The 24555-nt window shown below is 46.9% G+C and overlaps 1 protein-coding gene across 3 annotated transcripts in view; it reads right to left on the bottom strand.

Annotated features, from left to right (window-relative positions):
- The window catches only part of LOC147421434 (uncharacterized), a 76770-nt gene that overhangs the window by 19764 nt on the left and 32451 nt on the right, over positions 1-24555 (bottom strand). The window lies entirely within an intron of this gene.

Here is a 24555-nt window from a genome sequence, read left to right as displayed (position 1 = left end):
TCATATAGGACTCTGACTGTCGCACTGGGAGGTGCCCGCCACTAGGACCTGCTCCAGGGTAAAGTGACTGAATAACTGCAAGGGTGTCACTTCTCAAACTCGCATCTAGTCGAAGCATGTCATAGAGGGACACTTGTTGGAAAGTGTTCTTCAAGACTGTCTCTGCTGTATGCTTCTCTTTTTCTACCTGTTGTTGTTCCTCTGGTACTTTGATCTTTTGTAAGTCAGCAACTGCTTCTGAGAAAGCCCCATCAATATTGGAGAGCATAGTAAAAGATCCTTTCTTAGCACTGGGGGATGGCATGTCAGCTGCTGGAGGAGGTGTAGGCATTGGGGAGGAAAGGGCTGTACCTGCTGGAAGATTGAGGCCGAGGGCTGCCCTCTGAGCTCGTGTGACGACACCAGCTGGCTCCTCTACCAGCTGCAACTTGTCTTGAGAGGCAATCATATGGGCAGAAAGGGGTGGCTTGGGGTTGGTACTAACTGCTATCAAATTGATATGGGGAAAGGTGAATTCAGGTTGGCTCTGACTTGGGCTCGCAGAGGTAGAGGCGCGTTGTTTTGGACAATCCTTATTGTAGTCATCCTGAGCCTCAGGGCAAAGTTGGCACGGAGAAGAGCCTTCTGGCAGAGGGCATTTGCTCTGATAATGCCCATACTCTCCGCATCTGTAGCAGAGTATGGGCCGATTGGAAGGATGAAACGGGGGACGAGGTGGTTGCTGCATGGAGTTGGAGGCTGAAGTGTAGAAGCTCTGAGGAGTTGAGGTGGTATTAGCATTATAAAAACTTTGAGTCAGGAAAGTACTTGACATACCTTGGACAGCAGGGGTATTGAGCAAAGGTGGCATGTAGTTGGGATGGCCGTAGTGGGAACCCATGTTGGATGATGGTGCTAACCCTTGTTGGAGAGAAGGACCAAGACTGTGCTGTATTTTGTGCAATCCCTTTAGGTAGTAACAATCCTTGTCCTCATGTCCAGATTTTTCACAGAAGTGGCAGTAAACCCGAAGGGGGCATTCTTGCGGAGGGTGCCCTGGAGAGCGGCATGAGCTACACCAAACCGTAGCCTTAGTCTCTTGCTGACACTTGAGCTCTTCTAGCTCGCGCTTAATCTGTTCCAATGCCTCATGATTTGGAGGCTTCTCTTGTCTAAGAGAGAAGGACCTCTCCTCTTGAAGAGCTCGCTGTAACTTTAGGGCTTCCAATTCCCTGCGTAAAGAAGTTAAAGGATCAGCAGAACTACCTTCCGAGAACACAGAGGGAGTTTCTATGTGAGGAGAGTTGTTGAACAGCTTCCTAGCCCCCTCTATCCTAGTAGCAGCTGCGATGAACTCCTCGAGAGTGGCGTCGGGTCAGAGACTCTCTCGGAGTTTTTGTTGAGAAGTTTTGGGAAGCGCCTTCTCCACCCACTTTTTAACCATGAATTCACCGGGTTGTTGGGGGAGCTTGGCCACCAGCGACTTAGTTTTAGTCATAAGCTCTGCAAAAGTCTCCTCAGGCTTGAGCACCATGTTGGCCAACTCATCCAACACCTTCTCCTGGTAGTCACCCGGCCTGAAAGCTGCACAGAACTGCTGTCTTAAGGCTGCCCAAGTTGCAAAATGGTTCTCTACAAATTGACTGTACCATTTATCTGCTAGGCCATCCAGGGTGGATGGAAATAGTACCAAATAAGCATCTTCTCTGTTCAGACCACGTCCCCTACAGAGAGATACAAATCTTCTTGCATGGTCGTCAACATCTTCTGAAGAAAGCCCTTTGAAGGTAGGGAACTTGATGTTTACCTTGGCCAAAACACTAGCTAGTGGCTCCATGATTCCTTGCTGAGCCTGTTGCTCTATAGCTTGCTGTATCAGAATAGGAGAGAGCTTTACTGGAGAAGGTGATCGGGAAGATGGGGAACCTGATGAAGGAATGGGTGATGTGGTATGTGGAGGTATAGGTGATGAGGTTGAAGGATTTCTACAAGGTGTCAAAGGTCATCTTCTATGATAGTACTTCAGAGGGCTTAGTAGTGCGTTTTGACGCTCGACTGACCTCCTTGTATGTGTCATGCAGTGACCACCAGTCCAACCAAGCTTGGGGCAAGAAAACTTGTGACGGGTCTAGACTCCACCAGACCAGACCAGGTAAGTGACTAGACCTGACTGGACCAGGGACGAGACCAGGCACGAGGAGGACTAGACCAAGGTCGAGGAGGTCTAGACCAGGGACGAGGACAGGTTGGACCAGGGCGGAAGAGGACTAGAACAGTTGGACCAGGCGAGAGGGGACTAGACCAGTTGGACTAGGCGAGAGGAGAACAGTGCAAGGCAAGGTTGGCGAAGGTAGGCGAAGGTAGATAAACCTAACTAGCTTCAAGATTTGCACCTCACAGAGTGAGATTTCAGTTGAGGTCCCACCGTGATCGCCAAAATGAGAGCACCTGTAGCGCGGATAATGTGTCGTGCTCTCTCCAGTGTGGGTGCCCCTCAGTGCAATGTGCGTGACAATCTCACTCAAACAAATGAAAACTCTCTCAAACAGAATGAAACACAGAAACAATGGATAACAACAGAGATACAACAGTGAACCAGAACATGTGGACTCGACTAGCTCAAAGAACCATGTACAGACTCTGGCGTGGCAGCACACTCAGCTCCAGCCCAGAACTCACAGGTACAAGAGGGGTGTCGAGGCTCAGATGTGCAGGGATGGTGAAGCAGTGCTCTGTGTAAGACTCGCTACCTCGATGACGCCGGACCAAAGGCGAAGAAGATAATCCGATGACCAACCGCTACCACTCCTATGTACCACCATAAAGAGCCACCAACGGCTCATAAATGTCAGCCATGTGGTGACCTAGCCACGAGGTCCACTAGACCACCGTCGGTACCCTGCCACGTGTCACTCCTAGGCCAGAGGGTCCAGAGGGTCCGTCCAGTGTGAACCAGCCTGGACCAACTGTACTAACTGTGTCCTGTGAAAGTGACACTGTAGCCCGGCTACATGCACCAACATGAACAAAATCCTGAAAGCCACAAGGGGACTGTATATGGGCCAAAAGGCTAATAGTTGGCTAGCAGAAGGCTTTCAGGCTCAGGTCACCACTTGAATTCGCGAAATTTTCTTCGGTATTCTTCAAGACAGCTCAAAATCTGACTATTTACCAAAATCCTTCTATTTCTTTGTGGAGGATATTGTGAAGTCTTGTGATTGCCAATTGCAAAGAAGGATTTGAGTTGAACAATAAGGTGGTTTGCATGGGTAAAGCAATATCTGGATGGTCATTTTCTACTACCAAAGAGGGGATTATAAAAAGCCGTTCTCGAAGGAGCGATGGGATGAATAGAAGTTGTTTCTCTCATGTGAGGACTCGGAAGAAGGAGGGAAGGGGGTGGATAGGCCCTAGGGGCCGGGCAAAAGGGGGTGAGTAGGGGCTAGAGGGACTAGGTGGGGGCGAGGAGAGAGGAAGGGGGTGGGTAGGGGCGAGGGGTGAGGGTAGGGTATAAGGGATGGGTAGGGGTGAGTGAGGGTGGGTAGGGGTGAGTGAGTGTGAGGGGGTGGGTAGGGGCAGGTAAGGGGAGGGTAGGGGCAAGGGGAGTGAGGGGGTGGGTAGGGCCGAGATGGGGTGGGTAGGGGCGAGTAGGGGGAGGGTAGGGGCGAGTGAGTGTGAGGGGGTGGGTAGGGGCGAGTAAGGGGAGGGTAGGTACGAGGGGAGTGAGGGGGTGGGTAGGGCCGAGAGGGGGTGGGTAGGGGCGAGGGGAGTGCGGGGGTGGGTAAGGGCGAGTAAAGGGAGGGTAGGGGCGAGGGGAGTGAGGGGGTGGTAGAGGCGAACGGGGTGGGTAGGGGCGAGTGAGTGTGAGGGGGTGGGTAGGGGCGAGGGGGGTGTGAGGGGGAGGGTAGGGGCGAGGGGATAGGGGGTAGGGGCGAGGGCAAGAGAGAGGTGTATAGGGTGGGGTGTGGGGAGGTGGATAGGGACTGGGTAGGAAACAGCAGACAAAAGCAAGAGAAACAGACACAATGAAAACATAGCACATACCACTTGAGTTGTCATAATGGCAACAGTCCTCCTACAACGCTCCTTCGCGCACATACCACTTGAGTTGTCATAATGGCAGCAGTCCTACTGCACTCCTACGCGAGGGGGTGGGTAGGGACGAGAGGGGGAGGATAGGGGCGAGTGAGTGTGAGAGGGTGGGTAGGGGCGAGGGGGTGTGAGGGGGAGGGTAGGGGCGAGGGGATAGGGGGTAGGGGCGAGGGCAAGAGAGGTGTATAGGGTGGGGTGTGGGGAGGCGGATAGGGGCTGGGTAGGAAACAGCAGACAACAGACAAAAGCAAGAGACACAGACACAATGAAAACATAGCACATACCACTTGAGTTGTCATAATGGCAGCAGTCCTCCTACTACGCTCCTTCGCGAGCTTACCCAGTGTGAATGCTTTTAGTAAAGGGCCTACTGAGAAATCGACTTCTGTGACTTCTACGCTAGTTGTTGGTTATTGGGCTCAGTTACGGTAAGAACACAGAAAAGGGGTGTGACCTCAAGCAAAGGTTAAATAGATAGTCCATAACAAGGCTAGACTTGGTAGCTTCCAACCACTCTAACAGATCTTTGTCTGACCCTTCAGGTGTAGTAGGTTGTTCTTGTTCAGGGTTGGTTTCCATTGACAAGGAACTATACTACACCACAGGATCCATGCCTCCATGGCAAATGGGTTGCATTGGGGTGCTTTGTATCCACATGGCATCGTTTTCCCAATCATGAAGTGCTTTAGTGTGTCGCAGCCATGGTCTACCGATGAGCAAGGCAAATCCGCCCTCAACCTGGGAAAGACAAACCACAACAAAATCCAAGTTAAAAGTAAAGTCTTGTACCTGGAGAGGCACATTGTCCACTATGCCCACTAGGTAGACTGTCCTCTGGTCAGCCAATGTAACTGTGAAAGGAGCAAGGCGAGTAGGTTGTAGACCTAGAGCTAACATAGTGAACTCGGGCATCAGATTGATGCCAAATCCACCATCCACTATCACTCCTGAGAACTGCAGCCCCAAGACGGACACGGTGAGATGAGGGCTTCTATAATCAGTGAGGGGGGCAACGGGATGGGATATCATATAGGACTCTGATGGTTGCACTGGGAGGTGCCCGCCACTAGGAGCTGCTCCGGGGTAAAGTGATTGAATAACAGCAAGGGTGTCACTTCTAAAACTCGCATCTAGATGCAGCATGTCGTAGAGGGACACTTATTGGAAAGTGTTCTTCAAGATTGTCTCTGCTGTAAGCTTTTCTTTTTCTACCAGTGGTTTCTCTGATACCTTGATCTTCTGTAGATCGGAAACTGCTTCCAAGAAGGCTTCAGCAATATCGGAGAGCAAAGATTTGGATTCTTGCTTGTCACTGGGTGATGGCTTGTCAACAGCTGAAGGCAGGGTATCCACTGTTGTGAGAATGGGTGGGGGAGTTGAACATGCTGGAATGCTAGGATTGAGAGCGGCTCTCTAGGCCCGAGTGAGGACGCCCATTGTATCCTCTACCAGCTACAGCTTATCTTGAGGGGTAGCCACATGGGCAGAAGGGGGCGGCTGGGGAATGGTGCTAAATGCTATCAAATTGAGCTTGGGAAAGGTAAACTCATTCTAGCTTTGACTTGGGTTCGAAGCCGTGGATGCACGAAGTTTAGAGCAATCCTTACTGTAGTGATCCTTCGTTTCAGGGCAATGACGGCAAGGAGGGGACCCTAAAGGCAAGAGGCATTTGCTTTGATAATGACCATATTCCCCGCATCTGTAGCACAAAATGGGTCGATTCAATGGGCGAGTCGAAGGGCGAGGTGGTCCTTGCTCCTGGTGCATGGAGTTGGAGGTGGATGCATAGAAGCTTTGAGGTGATGAGGGAGCATGGGTATGATAAAAGCTCTGAGAGGAAAAAGTGGTCTGCATACCTTGCATAGGAGGTGCTGTCAGCAAAGGTGGCATGTGGTTTGGATGGCCATAGGGGGAAACCATGTTGGATGCAGGTGGTGGCCCTTGTTGAAGAGTAGGACCGAGACTTTGTTGTATCTACCGTAATCCCTTCATATAGTAGCAATCCTTGTCTTCATGCCCAAACTTTTCGCAGAAGTGGGAATAAGCGCGAAGGGGACAGTCCTGTGGAGGGTGTCCTTGAGAGTGGCATGAGCTGCACCATACCATAGCCTTAGTCTACTGCTGAGACCTAAGATCTTGTAGCTCCCTCTTGATTTGATCCAAAGCCTCGTGATGTGGGGGCTTCTCCTGTCTAAGAGAGATTGATTTCTCCTCTTGAAGAGCGCGTTGTAGTTTTAGGGCTTCAAATTCCCTACGTAAAGAAGTCAAAGGGTCAAATGGACTCTCCAACAGTACAGAGGCAGTCTCTACCTGAGAAGAGTCGGTAAACAGCTTCCTTGCCCCCTCTATCCTAGTAGCATCCGCAACAAACTCCTCCAAGGTGGCATCAGGTCGGAGATTCTCTCTGAGTTTTGGCCGAGAAGTCTTTGGAAGAGCCTTCTCTACCCATTTCTTGATCATGAACTCACCTGGTGGCTGAGGAAGCTTGGCGACCAGAGACTTTGTTCGGGTCATGAGTTCTGCAAAAGTCTCTTTGGGCTGAAGCAATAGGTTGGCCAACTCATCCAAAACCTTTTCTTGGAAATCGCCTAGTCTAAAAGCTTCACAAAATTGTTGTCGTAAAGTAGCCCAAGTAGTAAAGTGGTTCTCTGCAAACTGACTGTACCACTTGTCTGCTAATCCCATCCAGGGTAGATGGGAAGAGTACTAAGTAGGCATCTTCTCGGTTGAGGCCACGACCTCTGCAAAGAGAAACAAACCTCCGGGCATGGTCATTAGCATCCTCTGTGGAGAGACCTTTGAAAGTTAGAAACTTAATATTCACCTTAGCTAGAACACTTGTGAGCTCTTCCATGGTTGCTTGTGCAGGAGCTTGCTGTAACACAATGGATGAGAAGTTAATTGATGGGGGTGATTGGGGGGGTGTAGAACTGTTTGAGGGAGAATGGGGCTGGTGGACTTCTATTTGATAGAAAGAGTTGACGCTTCCTATGGTAGTACTTCAAGGGACTTAGTAGTGGGCTTTGTCGCTCTTTTGATTGCCTTGTATGTGTCATGTAGTAACCACAAGCCCACCCAAGCCTTGAGCACGAAGACCTTTACTTATTGCACCAGACTCCACTAGACCAGGGCAAGTGACTAGACCTCGACGAGAGAGGACTAGACCCAGCCTACTGTGGCTAGACCTGGACGAGAGAGGACTAGACCCAGCCTACTCTAGCTAGACTTGGACGAGAGAGGACTAGACCAACCTACTCTCGCTAGACCAAACCCTGGACGAGAGGGACTACACTAGGACGAGTGACTAGACTAGCTGGTCTAGTATTGAGCTGGATAGACCAAGTGGACTAAGCTAGTCCAGACCAACGTAGGCGAGAGATTAAACGAGCTAGCTCCTCAACCTGTAGGCACAGTGGAGTGAAACTTCAGTTGAGGTCCCACCGGGCGTGCCAAAAATGAGAGCACCTGAAACCGGCCTGTTCAATCCAAAAAGGACAGTAGACTTTACTTCAAACCTTGATTTAGCTTTCACCCATTATTAGTCGTCTATTATACCTGCGCTATAGTGACACAAGAGAGGGGAATGGGATACAGATGCTAGAATGCACCTGTATGAGAAGACCGACACCAGATTGGCCCCTAACTTAGGCGCCCCTTTCGGTATTTCTTTATTGTTTAAAAGAGGGAATAAACGCTGTGGTTCTTTCCAAGCTGCCCCGCACAAACTCGGCTGAATTTCCACTGTTCCAGCCCGATTTCGGCAACATAACTGTACTAGGACACTTCACAGTCAGTATTCCCACGCATTGATTGACTTTCCCGACGCATACGGGCACTTTGCAAAACCTGGCAAGAATCTGCAGCTCGCTGAATTCTCTGTTTTCAGCCCTGAAAATGCGCCAGATCGCCTATACAGCGCTCCCCTCGCGTCCCCGAACCTCCTAGGGGTATTAGGGTCCGTTTAGGGCCAAAACCCTAAACCTGCAAAAATACACAGCAGGCTGTAATTTACTGTTTCGGGCTCCGTTTCGCGTGTCGGTCGCATCCATAGCAAGTCCTCGAGCTCCCGCACCTGTAGGGCTACTTGCCCTTTGAATCGCACGAGATTTCTGGCGTGAAACCTCTCCGAATTCACCTGTACCTGCGGGGGGATTAGCCGCTAGCTAATCCAGTACCTGTGCAAGAGGCTCTTGCCTCGGCAATCGCGCATGAACCCACACAACTATACATTGGTCAAATGAAGAGCCCACTAGTGGGGCATAACATACTGCCAAAGGGGACAGAGAGGGCAGTGCGTAGCGTGCAGGGCATCACTCCTGGCACCGCACTGTACATAGGAGGGAAAGCAAGCACTCCATAGCTCTTAACCTGTGACAAAATCTGAAAATGAGCCTCTCCCAGCTTAAAATTCAGCGCCACTTCTTGTTGCATGAGGAAAGTGCACCAGAATGTGCCACTTGGCACATTTACAAGCATTTTCCCGTTTCGGGGTTGCCGCCTAAAAATCTCCCAACCGGTTGCCCAATTGACTTCACAGCAGAGTAAGAAAATGTTCCCTTTGTCATTCCGGAGGTAATGACGCCAACACATTTTCAGGTCCCAAAATAGCAGTTCCCTAAATTTTAGGAGATGCTGCCATTGTATCTTTCTAGGTCATCCGACCCTCTTTGTACACTGGCCACATCCAGAACTGAAATGTAGCCTCTGTAGCAAAGGATTCCACTTTGGCTAGTCAATGACGCCACTTGGCTAACCATAGTCCTTGTCCAACCTTAGTGCTCTCTTGCCCTCAGGCCCGGACTCCCTCTGGACAGTTCCACACTAGCTATGCAATGCAGGGCAGTTAGATTTCCCGAGGGGTGTTTCCAAAAAGTGAAAGTAAATAGATAATAAGAAAGAAATCAACAAAAAGGATAGATAGTAGTCACACGCTGGTGACATACCCCCCTCTTGAAATCTCAAACGTCCTCGTTTGCATCTATGTCGTTCATGCTCCTAGTCAACACTCATGTATTCAACACCTGTCGACACATGTACGACACATACATGCTTATTGTCAACCCTCGTGTATTCAACACCTCGTCGACTCATGTATTGCCTGCGTGTGAACCCTGCCCCAATGACATAGTGGTAGCTTCGCACTCTGCCATTGCTTTGAGTCACTAACTTTCCAATGACAAAATGGTAGCTGCACATTTTGCCATTGTCTTATAGTACGCGTTGGATCCCGTAACACTTTCGAGCATACCCAAACCGACAGTTTAAGAATGCAGTTACACATGTACTCTTTAATAGAATCAATTACTGTATCCTTGACAAACTGACAAGAAATACTCACTTCTATAGCACTAACCAAACTTTTGGACATTCCATAAGAGCAATTGCCAAACTGACAATCTGTACAGCTCTAACATTCATGTAACAGGTATTTCGTTTGAGCTCACTTTAAATACCATGTACATCATTTGTTTCAGAAGCCATTGTCAAACTGACAATCCATGTAGCTTTGAAACTCAAGGGGTCAAGGTAGGTTGCAAACCGAAGGCTTCAAGATAAAGTGATAACACAGTTGGTGACTCTGCAAGTTCACCTTCTTCCATCCACTTAGCATCCATTGGTGGATAGTTTCTGAACTTTACCAAGTAACGCCTAGCAACCTTGCCTTTCACTTTCCTTTCTTTGTGTGCCAAAATCTGTTCAGGGACCAAGATCTCATCAAGTTCCTCGACTTCCGGCTGATCTTCAGCTGGCATATCTTCTGGCACATCACCCACATAGGGTTTGAGAAGACTCACATGAAACGCATTGTGAATCTTCCAACTGTCAGGCAATTTCAGCCTATATGCAACATCATTGATTATGTCACATACTTGAAAAGGCCCATAGTAACGCATGCTGAGCTTTGGAAACAGTCTTTCCTTGCCCTTCATCTTCTTTAACCTTGCCTTTTCAAAGCGCAAAAGCACCCAATCACCAAGTGAATATACCACTTCACGACGGTGACGATCAACTGCTTTCTTGCTTTGCCTGAGTCTTTTCCAAGGCCACTTTGACCTTCTTGTACATTACATCCATGTCCTGAACATACTTATCTGCTTCAAATATCTTGTCCTTTGTATGCAGTATGGGAGGGACTTTCTTGCCACCTTCAACTATCTCAAAGGGTGCCTTGCCAGTTGATGAATGCACTGTATTATTGTATGCATACTCCACCAATGGCAAATACTGCTCCCACTTTCCTTTATGCTCTGACACATAACACTTCAGCAGATCTAGGACAGTAGAATTTGCCTCTTCTGACTGCCCATCTGTTTGAGGATAAAATGACGAAGAGAATTTGAGCGTGGTGCCCATATTCTCAAACAAGCCTCTCCGGAACAAACTTGTCATGCGTGGATCACGGTCGCTAACAATTGATTGTGGCATGCCATGATACTTGAAAATATTGCTCATAAACAAGCGTGCCATCTGATCTGGCTTTATCTTCTTCCTGACAAGAATAAAATGAGCCTGCTTGCTGAATCTGCAAATAATAGTCCAAATACCATCGTTTCCTGTCTGCGTTCTCGGAAGATCAAAGATAAAATCCATAGCAATACTTTCCCATGGTTTATCTGGAATAGGTAGTGGTTGCAATAACCCTAGCGCCTTTTGCCTGTCAAACTTGCCATTCTGGCAAATTAGGCATTCTCGCACAAAGGCATCCACATCTCTTCTCAATGTAGGCCAGTAGAAGAATGTCTCAACCGCTTTAATTGTAGCATCGATACCACGATGCCCTGCATACGGTGGGACATGACTCTCTTCCATAACTTTGCGTCGCAATGGCTTTGTGACACACAATCTGCCATGCATCATCATGAACCCATCTTTAAGAAGATAGTGTTCATGACGTTGTCCATCCATTAGCTGCTCGAAGACCCTTGCAAAATCTTCATCATTTGCATACTGTTCTCTCATATCATCAAGTTCATGATGATAAGGAATTCACACAGCTGAAATTTGTGGCTTCCTTGACAAGGCATCAGCCACAACATTCTTCTTGCCTTCCACCTGCACAATCTGAAAATGAAACATGGACAATATATTTGCCCATCGCATATGCTTCTCAGATAACTTTGTTTGTGTCAAGGTATCGCAAGGTCTGATGGTCCGTTTGGACAAGGAAATCTGCACCTAGCAGGTAGTGTTTCCAACTTAAGAGCGCATGAATCACAACCAGTAACTCTTTCTCATAGACCTGCATGGTCATCTCTGGCCCTTGCAAAATTCTGCTCTCATAGGCTACTACCCTGCCATCTTCCATTAGCACTGCACCAATGCTACTACCGCAGGCATCACACTGGACCACAAATGACTTCCTAAGATCTGGCAACACAATGACTGGATCTGAAGTCATCTTTTCCTTTAAGAGATTAAAAGCTGAAATCTCTGTCTGTGTCCATCTAAAGGTGGCTGCCTTCTTTTGAAGAGCATGTAAAGGTGAAGCAATCTCAGCGAAATTTCGGATAAACCTTCTGTAATAGGAGCATAGTCCCAAAAAGCTTCGGACATCATGCACTGTCTTCAAATTTGGCCATGACTTGATCGCTTCAACTTTTGCAGGATCCATTCTGACACCATCCTTTGAGACAATGTGTCCCAGAAAGTGAATCTCTTCCAGAAAAAATTCACTTTTCTTTGCATTGATGAGCAACCTATGACTGCGTAGCTCTTTGAACACAATGGCCAAGTGATGCCTATGCTCCTCTTCATTCTTTGAGTAGACTATCATGTCATCAAAGAATGTACCAACAAACTGCTGGTGCGGACGGAAAATTATGTCCATCATCCTATTGAACGTAGCAAGAGCATTCGTGAGACCAAAGGGCATCACTAAAAATTCGTAAAGGCCAAACGTCGTTCTAAAAGCAATCTTGTGCACATCCTCTGATCTAATGCGGATCTGATGGTACCCACTCTTTAGATCTATCCTGCTAAACATAGCTGCTCCTTCTAATTTGTCCATAATATCATCAATTCTAGGTATAGGGAACCTATTCTTGATGGTATTCTTGTTCAGTGCACGGTAGTCTATGCGCATACGCCATGAGCCATCCTTTTTCTGCACCAACAACACTGGAGAACAGAATGGAGATGAACTGGGCTGAATCAGCCCCTTTTCTAACAGCTCTTGTACTTGGCCCATTATCTCTTTCTGCTGAGCCGCACTAACCCTGTACGGAGGCTTATTTGGTGGGCTACTGCCTGGCACCAAATCTATCGCATGGTCCTCGGGTCTCTCTAGCGGTAATTGAGACGGTAATGAATCGGAAAAACAGTCACTATACTGTTGTAAAAACATTGACCTTTCTTTATCTAGCACAGATAAATTTGATTCATCACAATCTGACACTTCACGTGCAAAAACCAAGTACGCAGAAAGATGCTTTTTCATTACAGAAGTAATAGCAGAAGCTGATACAGTGGGAATAGACTCCCCTTTAAGCTTTACATCCAGAATGTGAGTCTTTCCCCTGCTCTGTACAGTGATCTTTTTGTTGTAGGCATCCATGATTCCCTGTACACGAAACAACCAAGGAATACCTAGCAACACATCACATCCGTCCAGTGGCATGATGTAAAATTCTTCAGCATCTACATAGGACTGGATATGTAGACGCAACTTTCCAATGATGGGTGTCACAGCCTCTGTATGGCCAGGACATGCCAAACTTACCTCTGCTGTATACCCCATCTCTTCAGGTCTGATTCCCAACTTTGAAGCCAATTCTGGGGAAATGAAGTTGGCTTTGGCACCTGGATCAAAGAAGATAAGCATTGTTTGATCCCTGACCTTTCCCCATGCTCTGCAAAGCTCAGTTGCATGTGAATTTGGCTTGTCGCCCACCATATCTGGCACTAGACCAGCCATGGGCTTCTTTCCTTTGTTGTCTTCCTTGTCATCAGAATCAGCTGGCCTTTTCTTTGTAGGACAATTGTAAGCAATGTGGCCAAGCTACTCACATATAAAGCATTTGTTCTCTGTCCTCAGGACCTTCTTTTGCTCTTCTGACTTGCGAGGAAAACGTCTTTTTCATTTCTTTGCTGGTCCCTTTTCTGATTCAGCCGTAGCCTTATCTTTCCCTACGTTGGCTGACTCCTGAGTCCCTTTAGGAGCCTCATTGGGAACGTGCTTCTTGGCTGAATTTTTCTTGCCTGATCCTGCCTTGACGGCAGTGTTAAATTCACAATCTTCTCCCTTGAGCAAACCATTGCCAGTGTTTGCTACCTCGATGAGCTGCATCAAAGTAGTGACTTTTGTTTTCGTACAGTACTTTCTCAATTCTTTAGGTAGGCCACAACACTATTTTTCAATCTGTTCTGTCAATGGCACAAACCTATAGGAAGTTACTGGAAGTAGAGCTTTCACAAACTTCCGATTGTAGTCATCCAGATTCTTGCAAGTAGCAGCATTAAGCTGGTGCCATTCTGTCATGACCTCTGCTTCAATGTCATCAGATAACCATGCTGCTACAAAAATCTGCTTGAAGTAAATCCATGTGGACGGAGCTTGCCCTTGAAGCAATAAAGTTGTCCACCATTGTCCCGCATTCCCTGTCAAGAAAGTGGCTGCCTTGCGGACCTTTGAAGCCTCTGTAAAGTTCCCCCCTGCATAGGCCTTGTCAAACTGCTGGAGGAATGAGAGAGCCTTCTTCCTGTCATCAAATGTAACAGACTTGGACACTCCAAGTCAAGAATCAACCGCAACAGCACCAAATAACCACATCAAAACAATTCACAGATCACAATAGATTTGCACTGGCCCGGCGGAGTTTCGTGCCTAGAGATATTGGCCCCAAACATTGGCGCCCCTTTCGGTATTTCTTTTTATATTAATCAATCATCAAAGTACAAGAGAGCGGTTAGGGTTTCACTCTCAGACTCTGCGTCCAGATGCTCTGAGAAGTGAGGCCCTCACCACTAATTTAAAGGTTACAAGGGATGCCCAAAAGCAGAGCCCCAAAAGCTTCAAATCAAAAGCAATTGCTCTCTCTCTCTCACAGAGAGTCAAAACATGAAAGCAAAAGCATTCTCTCTCTCTTTCTCATTTAAGTAGAGAAAAAGCGAAATTTGCGTCGCTCATCATTTTTCAAAAAAAAAAATTTAATAATTCGCCTCCGCAATTTCCGGAAATTAGGGTTTCTGGCAAAAATTAGGGTTTGCAGGAATTTTAGGGTTTCTGTTGTCCACCACGTCATCACTTTGTGACATACCCCCCTCTTGAAAGCATTGTAATCGACCGCGATTACGCCTGCAAAACCGACAAAAGCCATAAACCGTCTTAGCAGACACTGACTGTTAGTACCTACGTACTAGGAACACACATCTAGCACATGTACAAAATCGACAGTCACATCACACGACATCACAGGACATCACCAGACATCACAGGACATCACATGACATTCAACATTCATTCGGATCTTAGACCATGATTTATCGGCAATGTAGCTAGCAATCACATCTAGGTCCAATCGGGACCTCATCGATGTCCGATTGACTAACCCCTATTGCAACCATGTCTATTCGAGATCAATCAGACCAAAATGCTACAGTCATTTCGGCTATCAGTTCCTGCACTCACAAGAAGTCAAGAACAAATCAGTATCATAATCAGGAATTCCATTTCATAAAGTCATCCAGCAGAATACTGTCAACTCTCAGTATCCCTGAAGCTCAAAGAGCACCCAATCATCCTCCTTCAGTTTCCAGTCGCGACGATGGCGATCCGCTGCCTTTTTCTATCGTTCTTGAGACTCCTGCAAAGTCTCGCGAACCTTGGCAAAAGCCGTATCCAAATCTCGCGAATATTCATCCGCTTCAAATTTCTAATCTTTCGTGCTCAGGAAGGATGGAACCTTCGCAGCACTTTCAACAATCTCACATGGCGTCTTCCCTGTCGAAGAGTGTATCGTGTTATTGTAGGCAAATTCCACCAAAGGTAAGTTCTTTTCCCATTGAGTCTTCTGATGCGAGATACAAGACTTCAATAAATCTAAAATCACTGAATTGGCAATCTCAGATTGCCCGTCAGTTTGCAAGTGGAACAATGACGAGAACTGCAACCGCGTGCCAATGTTCTCCCAAATTGCCTTCCAAAACAAACTCCTAAATCTGGGGTCTCTGTCGGAGACAATCGTCTCAGGCGTGCCATGTAATCGGAAAATCATCGTGATCATTTTGTATTCTCGGGAGATTAAAAAAAATGAAATCCATTTCAATATTTTCCCAGGGGCGGGTGGGTATGGGTAAAGGCTCTAACAATCCCTGTGCCTTATGCCTGTCAAACTTGAACTTCTGGCATACCAAGCAACTGCGCACAAACTCTTCCACATCCTTCTTCAGTCTCCGCCGAAAGAAATCTCTCTCTACCTTTCATGGTGGTAGCAATGCCGCGGTGACCCGTAAAAGGTGGACAGTGGCAATCAGTCATAACCTTTTCCCTCAACGGCTCAGTAACGCACAACATAGTCTTTTTCATCAAGTAGCCTTCCCGAAGGGAGTATCCAGCTACTATCTCCCCATTCCGTATCCGTGTGAAAATATCTGCAAAATCTGTATCTGTGGCACACTGATTGACCATATCCTCGAAGCTCCTATGATGTATCGCAGAAATAGCTAGAACCAACGGTTTTCGAGACAAAGCATCTGCCACCACATTCTTCTGTCCCTGCACATGGACAATCTGGAAGTGGAACTGTGACAAGATGTTCACCCACCGCATCTGCTTTTCCGAAAGCTGCTTCTGTGACAAGAAGTAGCGCAAACTCTGATGGTCTGTAAAGACAGTAAAATCCGCTCCGAGTAGGTAATGCTGCCACTGAGTAAGAGCGTGGATAACCGCCAAAAGCTCTTTCCCATAGATCTGTGCTGTCATCTCCGGCCTAGAGAACAAACGGCTCTCGTAAGCTATGACATGGCCTTCTTGCATCAAGACCGCACCCAGACTACGACCACAAGCATCACAATATACTTCAAATGACTTCTGCAAGTCCGGCAAAGTCAAATCTGGTCCCGTAGTCAATTTCTCTTTCAATGTCCGAAAGGCAGTCACCTCTGTGGGTCCCCACGAAAAAGGTACTCCTTTCTGTGTCAAGGTATGCAAAGGGGAAGCAACCTCTGCAAACTTTCGTATGAACCGCCTGTAGTACGAACACAGTCCCAAGAAGCTTCTAGCTTCATGGACATTCCTCAAATCGGGCCAATCACGGATAGTCTCTATCTTGGCCGGGTTCATTTGCACTCCTGCTGTTGACACAATGTGTCCCAAAAAATGTATCTCTGGTAGGAAAAATTCACTTTTCATAGCATTAATCACTAATGTGTGATCTCGTAATTCCTGAAAGACTTGAAGCAGATGATCTCTGTGTTTTGCCTCATTCTTGGAGAAAACAATGATGTCGTCAAAGAAAGTGCCAACAAATAGCCTGTACTCTCGAAAAATCCTATCCATCATCCGGTTAAATGTCGCAGGAGCATTGGTTAAGCCAAAAGGCATCACCAAAAACTCAAATAACCCAAAAGTCGTCCGAAAAGCTATCTTGTAGACATCTCCTAGCGCTATTCTGATCTGATGATATCCACTCTTCAAGTCAATCCTGCTAAAGCACGAGGATCCCTGTAACATGTCGAGTATATCATCGATCCTAGGAATCGAAAATCTGTTCTTGATGGTGATTTCGTTGAGAGTGCTATAATCGATGCACATTCTCCAAGATCCGTCTTTCTTCAAAACCAACAACACTGGAGAGCAATACGGTGAAGTACTAGGCTGGACAAGACCCTTTTCCAAGAGGTCTTTCACTGAGTTCATAATCTTTTCATTCTGTACTCGGCTCACACGATAAGGTGGCCGATTCGGTGGCGTGCTTCCAGATATCAGATCAATGGTATGATCTTCAGGCCCTCTCAAAAGCAATCGGCATGAGCGTGGAGAAAAAAATCTTGGCGTTCTTTTCTTCAAGTCAAAACATATTCAACCTTTATCCATCGTTCAGTTCTCCCAAAAGAATGAGTAAGAAAACTGAAGTTCATCAAGTACAATCTCTAAGCCCTTCATTTATCAAAGTCGCTTTCTCGGCCCGGTAGTCAACCACGGCGTAGTTCTTGTGGTACCAAGGGATCCCGAGTAGAACGTCACTCGCGTGCACTGAACACCCTGTCATTGCAAACGAAGTTTGCCGATGCTCGGTGTAATGGCAACATCCCATCCGGGTGCCAGTCGAACTACCTCCGCCTGTGGCGGCAGTCTGTCGGGCGTAGTTCCAAATCGAGCCGCCAATTCCAAGTGAAAAGAAGTTGGCCTTGGCTCCTTCAAAAGAGCTACCTAATCCTTCACTTTGCCCCGAAAGCGGCAAAGTTTGTACTTTCATTCATTAGATTCAGTGCAAGTCCCACGCCATGTGGTACCAGTTCTGCTTTTCTATCTGCCTTTTCTGCCACATTCCTCAGTTGCTCTCGAACTCTCAGACCTGTCGTCGTCTTTATCATTCTGTTCTTTCTGTGCCTTATCAGGGCACTTTGCGGAACTATGTCCATGTTCCCCGCATCCAAAGCACTTCCCCTCTCTGATGAAGCGAGCTCTCTCCTCAGGAGTAAGCTAGGGTCGTGCATCCTTTTTTTTCTCTGGGTTGCTCTTTTTCATTCTACTTTCATTCCCAGAAGTCTGTTCGGCTCGTTGTGTCATGGCCTCATCTATGGGGTAGGTCAGACTGCCAGAGTGAATGGCAAAGCCCCGCTTCGCATGACTCATCAACTCCTGAACAGAAGCTGACTTCTGTTCCAAGCAGTGACTTCGGATTTTTGTAGGTAGACCCAAGGTAAACCGCTCAATCTGTTCTCTGAACGAGATCTTCTTGAATGAAGAGGCAGGTAGAAAAGAGCTCCAGAATCTTTCACAATAAGAATTCACTGTATCGCTCTTGGTCATCCGGAGATGGTTCCAAGCAGCTCGTATATCTCGCTCAAACTCTTGAGTCAACCAAGAAGAAATAAAAAGCCTCTTGAATTTCAACCATGTAACTGGCACAGTCTTGCTTAATAGAAGCGTGGACCACCAAGTACGAGCATTCCCCTTAAAGTAAGAGGCAGCTCTCCGAATCTTGGAGTGCTCTGAATAGCGTCCTCCCGCGAAAGCGATGTCAAACTGCTGTATAAAAGACAAAGCCTTCGAAGCATCTGAGTATCCTAAAAAGTATCAAACTTGATCGAGTGGCCACCTTCCTTAAACTCTCGGACTTTCTTGCTTTTATCTTCGAGAAAGTCATACTGGTTGGCTTTGTAAAAATTCTTCTTGTTCGCATAAAACTTTCCGTCATCGGAATCTGAGCTGTCTGTAGACGAGTCCTCAGTAGAACTGTCAATCTCTAGGCGAGATGTAGCCTTCTTCTTTACCTTTCCGAAGCTTTGTTTCTTGCTTCGCTTTTTACCTTTTCTGTCTTCTTCGCTCGAATCCGAGGAGCTATAAGAACTGTCAGAAGAAGAAGAAGAAGACCTGGGTAGGTCTTCAAACTTGACGCGCTTCTTCAATTTCTTTGCCTTGTCAAATGTCGACCGACGACCCAAATATCCCGGGAAGTCAGTGCCTTTCTTCTGCTTTTTGCCGTGCTTTTTGGCTTTCTTTTGCGTGTCAAAAAGCTGAGCAATCCGTGCATCAACCACGTTCTCCAGTTCCTTCTCCGTATATTTCTTGGAGGCAGAAGGTTTCTTGAGAGCGGGTTTCGGGAGTGGTGTTGTGGTTCTCTGCCACTCCATCTGTACCTCTTCCAAAGAGGTCTGGTTCATATATTTTGCCATCTTCGGGTCCTTGGCAAAATTGAGCATCATCTTTGTTGCATCGCCGATCAACTGGCGACGCTCTATCTCTCGCCGCTCCGCCTAAGTAGGCCAAGGCGGGCCGTACTCTCTGCCGGAATCTTCCTTGTGATCCCTACCTGCATCTCCAAATGCAAAGGGAGTCGACTGATCATTGCCTGAAGCCATAGGTGCCGCGGAAAAAGAAATTTGGGGATCGGATTTCCCGTAGAAGAGAAATCGGCTGTGCTCTGATACCACTGTAACAGACTTGGACACTCCAAGTCAAGAATCAACCGCGACAGCACCAAATAACCACTTCAAAACAATTCACAGATCACAATAGATTTGCACTGGCCCGGCGGAGTTCCGTGCCTAGAGATATTGGCCCCAAAGACTGGCGCCCCTTTCGGTATTTCTTTTTATATTAATCAATCATCAAAGTACAAGAAAGCGGTTAGGGTTTCACTCTCAGACTCTGCGTCCAGATGCTCTGAGAAGTGAGGCCCTCACCACTAATTTAAAGGTTACAAGGGATGCCCAAAAGCAGAGCCCCAAAAGCTTCAAATCAAGAGCAATTGCTCTCTCTCTCTCACAGAGAGTCAAAACATGAAAGCAAAAGCATTCTCTCTCTCTTTCTCATTTAAGTAGAGAAAAAGCGAAATTTGCATCACTCATAATTTTCCCCAAAAAAAATTAATTAATTAATTAATAATCCACCTCCGCGATTTCCGGAAATTAGGGTTTCTGGCAAAAATTAGGGTTTTTGTTGTCCGCCACGTCATCACTTTGTGACATCAAACCCTGTAAAGGTCGTGAAAGACACACCTTTGCCACCTTCTTTGTACAGAGTTGGCCTCTCCAGCGGCGTTAAATTGTCATATGGAAGTGACTGAAACATGGGAATACTATTAGGGTTCATCTGTGTTCCTTGGCCGCTATTAACTTGACCTGGAAATGCCATATTTGGCTGCTGATTTGTAATTCCAGCCATAGCAAAATTTGCTTGTGGCATCCCAAATTGGCCCTGAGTGCTCTGAAACCCTAGTAGCATGCCCGTGACACCATACATGGGGTTAGGCATCATCGTTTGAGCACTCCCGAACACTGTTCTTGGCGTGTAAAACTGATTTCGAGGTGCATGACCAGCCATGCTCTGGAATACCAATCCACCTCCAAAATAGCCAAGGTGTACTGAAGGTGGTGGGAAGACTTGTTGCATAGCCTGTAGGTTGCTTCCCTGCCCATTAGAACCAGCTATAGGCTGCTGAAAGGTGGCGGGCTGAACTGGTACAGCTTGAAAGACTGGCATCTCAGCCACCTGTTCTTGCACCTTAGGCACGGGTTGTGGAGACTGCATGTTCTCCGTCAAGTATACAGGTGTTTCCATTGACTGTGCAGTATGAATCACCTGTGCTCGAGCCTTAACAGGCTTTTGAATATGATCCAGTGACCCAACTTGCTGAGACGGAACAGTAGGTTGCAGAAAGGCTAAAAACCTCGGATTCTGCATTACTTGTGTGAACATAGCCACAGCAGTACCCAGCTGGGTCCTGAATATATCATCGTCCGTCTGTGGTGGTCTTGAGGACTCACCCACTTCATGTGTCTGTTGACCCTGTGAAGAGGAAACCTCTTCAGTCACATCATCTGGCCTGTCAGCCATAATTATAATTCCCTGTGTCTGGTCTATGATCCCCTGTTTCTTCAAGCCCAAACTGACCAAGGCTCACTTCTATGGGAAAAAGTGATTTAATCTCGTCGATGGAACCATAAAACCTGCCTGTTCGATCCAAACAGGGCGGTAGACTTTACTTCAAACCTTGATTTAGCTTTCACCCATTATTAGTCGTCTATTATACCTGTGCTATAGTGACACAAGAGAGGGGAATGGGATACAGATGCTAGAATGCACCTGTATGAAAAGACCGACACCAGATTGGCCCCTAACTTAGGCGCCCCTTTCGGTATTTCTTTATTGTTTAAAAGAGGGAATAAACGCTGTGGTTCTTTCCAAGCTGCCCCGCACAAACTCGGCTGAATTTCCACTGTTCCAGCCCGATTTCGGCAACATAACTATACAAGGACACTTCACAGTCAGTATTCCCACGCATTGACTGACTTTCCCGACGCATACGGGCACTTTGCAAAACCTGGCGAGAATCTGCAGCACGCTGAATTCTCTGTTTTCAGCCCTGAAAATGCGCCAGATCGCCTATACAACGGTCCCCTCGCATCCCCGAACCTCCTGGGGGTATTGGGGTCCGTTTAGGGCCGAAACCCTAAACCTGCAAAAATACACAGCAGGCTGTAATTTACTGTTTCGGGCTCCGTTTCGCGTGCCAGTCGCATCCGTAGCAAGTCCTCGAGCTCCCGCACCTATAGGGCTACTTGCCCATTGAATCGGACGAGATTTCTGGCGTGAAACCTCTCCAAATTCACCTGTACCTGCGGGGGATTAGCCGCTAGCTAATCCAGTACTTGTGCAAGAGGCTCTTGCCTCAGCAATCGCGCATGAACCCACACAACTGTACATTGGTCAATTGAAAAGCCCACTAGAGGGGCATAACATGCTGCCATAGGGGAGAGAGAGGGCAGTGCGTAGCGTGCAGGGCATCACTCCTGGCACCGCACTGTACATAGGAGGGAAAGGAAGCACTCCATAGCTCTTAACCTGTGACAAAATCTGCAAATGAGCCCTTTTCCTCTCTAAAATCAGCGCCACTTCTTGTTGCATGAGGAAAGTGCACCACAAGGTGCCACTTGGCACATTTACAAGCATTTTCCCGTTTCGGGGTTGTCGCCTAAAAATCTCCCAACCGGTTGCCCAGTTGACTTCACGGCAGAGTAAGAAAATGTTCCCCTTGTCATTCCGGAGGTAACGACGCAAATAAATTTTCAGGTCCCAAAATAGCAGTTCCCTAAATTTTAGGAGATGCTGCCATTGTATCTTTCTAGGTCATCTGACCCCCTTTGTACACTGCAGCCACACCCAAAACTGAAATGTAGCCTCTGTAGCAAAGGATTCCACTTTGGCTAGTCAATGACCCCACTTTGGCTAACCATAGTCCTTGTCCAACCTTAGTGCTCTCTTGTCCTCAGGCCTGGACTCCCTCTGGACAGTTCCACACTAGCTATGCAATGCAGGGCAGTTAGATTTTCCGAGGGGTGTTTCCAAAAAGTGAAAGTAAATAGATAATAAGAAAGAAATCAACAAAAAGGATAGATAGTAGTCACACGCTGGTGACAGCACCTATAGTGGAGATAATGTGTCGTGCCCTCTATAGTGGGTGCTCCTCAGTGCAATGTGCGTGATATCTCACTCCACAGAAGACCAAGAACAACAGAGCAACAACAGTACAACTCAGCAGAACCTGAACATGAGCAGCATGAACATCGACAAACTCAAAGAAACCGATACAGACTCTGGCATGGCAACCCACTCAGCTCTAGCCCAGATCTCATAGGTACAGTGGGGGTGTCAAGGCTCAATTGTGCAGGGATGGTACAGACATGTTGTGTACAACTCTAGATGAGAGAATGAGAGACTCTAGATAACTAACCACACAAAAGTAGCTGATGATCCGTCCCGACAACTGGAACCAACCACTCATATGTATCTCCTAAGAGTCACCAACAGCTAGCAGATATCCCAATCCAGCTGAGCCTATCTCCTAACTGAGGTGGTGGTGATCTGGCCACGGTGTCCACTAGACCACCATCGTAACACTTGCCACGTGTCACTGCCCAGGCAAGAGTCCGCCCAGTGTGAACTCAAGCCCAACTGCAACTACTGAACCAATTGTCTGTCCTGCACCCATGACATTGTAGCCCTGCTACAACCCTCTTGAATGAATGGTTTGTACAAGCGTTTTGACAAATGTTGTTACACTACGGTGGGCATCTGGCATGACATGCAGAGGAATCCAACGAGCTGTTCCCAGCATCAATCAGATTCCCAGGGTGGCAGATGTGCGACAGTTTCACTCAAAAACTTTGTCTAAGTCAAGGTCATAAATAAATTATTTTAATGAATTATTTTTCTAAATTTTTCTTCCAACTTTGCCCTACCTAAGTCCTAAGGGGTACTTATACAATATTCCTACCCTATATAAGGAGCATGAGCCAAGCGTTTTAGATCATTTAGAGCTAGCACTAGAGATCAGATAACGTTTTGGGTCATTCTCAGCCAACGCCAAATCCAGCTCTAGCATTTTCTACAGATCAGCCCTAGCGTTTTGCACCGAACAGCCCTGGCGTATTTGCTTCCCTCCGCGAGTTACAAGCCACATCAGCCCTAGCCGCCCAGGGTTTTCTGATGGCAAGGGTTGCCATCGCCAGAGAGTGGTGGATCTGTTGATGCTTTCTTCCTTGCTACAACCGGACCTTCGGCAACACCCATTGAGCCTCTTCTCAACCATTTCCTCGCCACATCGAGTACTCCCATTGTTGTCCATTATCGGTTATTGTCCATTATCGGCTCCATCATGATCCGTGTTTTTAGCCCTTCATTCCTCTCACGTCGGGAGAGCAAATCAACCCTGGATCTACCCCTTGGTGACCATCAGCTACCCCTCATCGCAACAAATCCAAAGGTGCATCAAATCAGCCCCAGAGGTGCTTCATTCTAAAGAGCTACCGCGATGACATTCCCCATTCGAGTCAATAGAGTCTGCATTGAGGTATTGCATGTGTGTACATTCCATTTACGCAATCAAAAGCAAATACCACATCGGCAAAGGTGTGGAGGGCCCTTGAGAGGGTTGGTTGGGACCCCATCGGGTCTCTCTCTCTCTCTCTCTCTCTCTCTCTCTCTCTCTCTCTCTCTCTATATATATATATATATATATATATATATATATATATATATATATATATATATATATATACACACACACACACACACAAGGAAACTGAAGGAACCATCATTCGTGCTATGTAGCACACATTCATGCAAGGAAAGAAGTAAATATTTGTGGAAGTGTGAAGTCTAGATCTTGTCACCATTCCCATTCCGTTGCACCTAACACGAAGTTAAAAGCACCTTGCATTTGGCAAGGAACTAGTTCCAAAGTTCATTGTCTTGAAATCTTAGTCTACAATTCCACTTTCTACGAGGCAACCAATGCTCAAGACGGCATTCTTTTCGGCAACAAGTTGGTGTGAGGTGTATCTAGTAGTAGATGTGTCCATGGCAGCTTCTTCATTGACTTGGTCTTCCTACTTATGTCCACTATGAGTTGTAGAGAGGATGTTAAAGTTTATGCATCTCAAGTGAATGCCTAGTGCAATCATATTTATTTATTTAACATGATATTGCATTCAAAAAATTGCTGAGGGGTACTTAAGGTCCCCCAACCTAGTATTTAAGTAGCATTCTAGCCTCATTGTATACTCATCTAATTCATTGCCATGGATGATTGAGTTTGAGCAAATCTCTCTCTCTCTCTCTCTCTCTCTCTCTCTCTCTCTCTCTCTCTCTCTCTCTCTCTCTCTCCGTCCGATGGAAGAAGAGGAAGTTTCTAGCTCGATTAGAGCAGGATTTATACCAGTTTTTTTTAAGCAAGGATTCAGGCGAGGCATGGCGACTCTTCCATGGGCATTCTCCCCCACCAATCATCACTTCTATGGAGGTATGGGGTCAGTATG

Source organism: Adiantum capillus-veneris, chromosome 27 (genome assembly GCF_014529385.1).
Source record: "Adiantum capillus-veneris isolate H3 chromosome 27, ASM1452938v2, whole genome shotgun sequence".
Lineage (NCBI taxonomy): Eukaryota > Viridiplantae > Streptophyta > Polypodiopsida > Polypodiales > Pteridaceae > Adiantum > Adiantum capillus-veneris.
The sequence above is the reverse complement of the archived record's forward strand: the minus strand, read 5'-3'. Positions and strand labels throughout refer to the sequence as shown.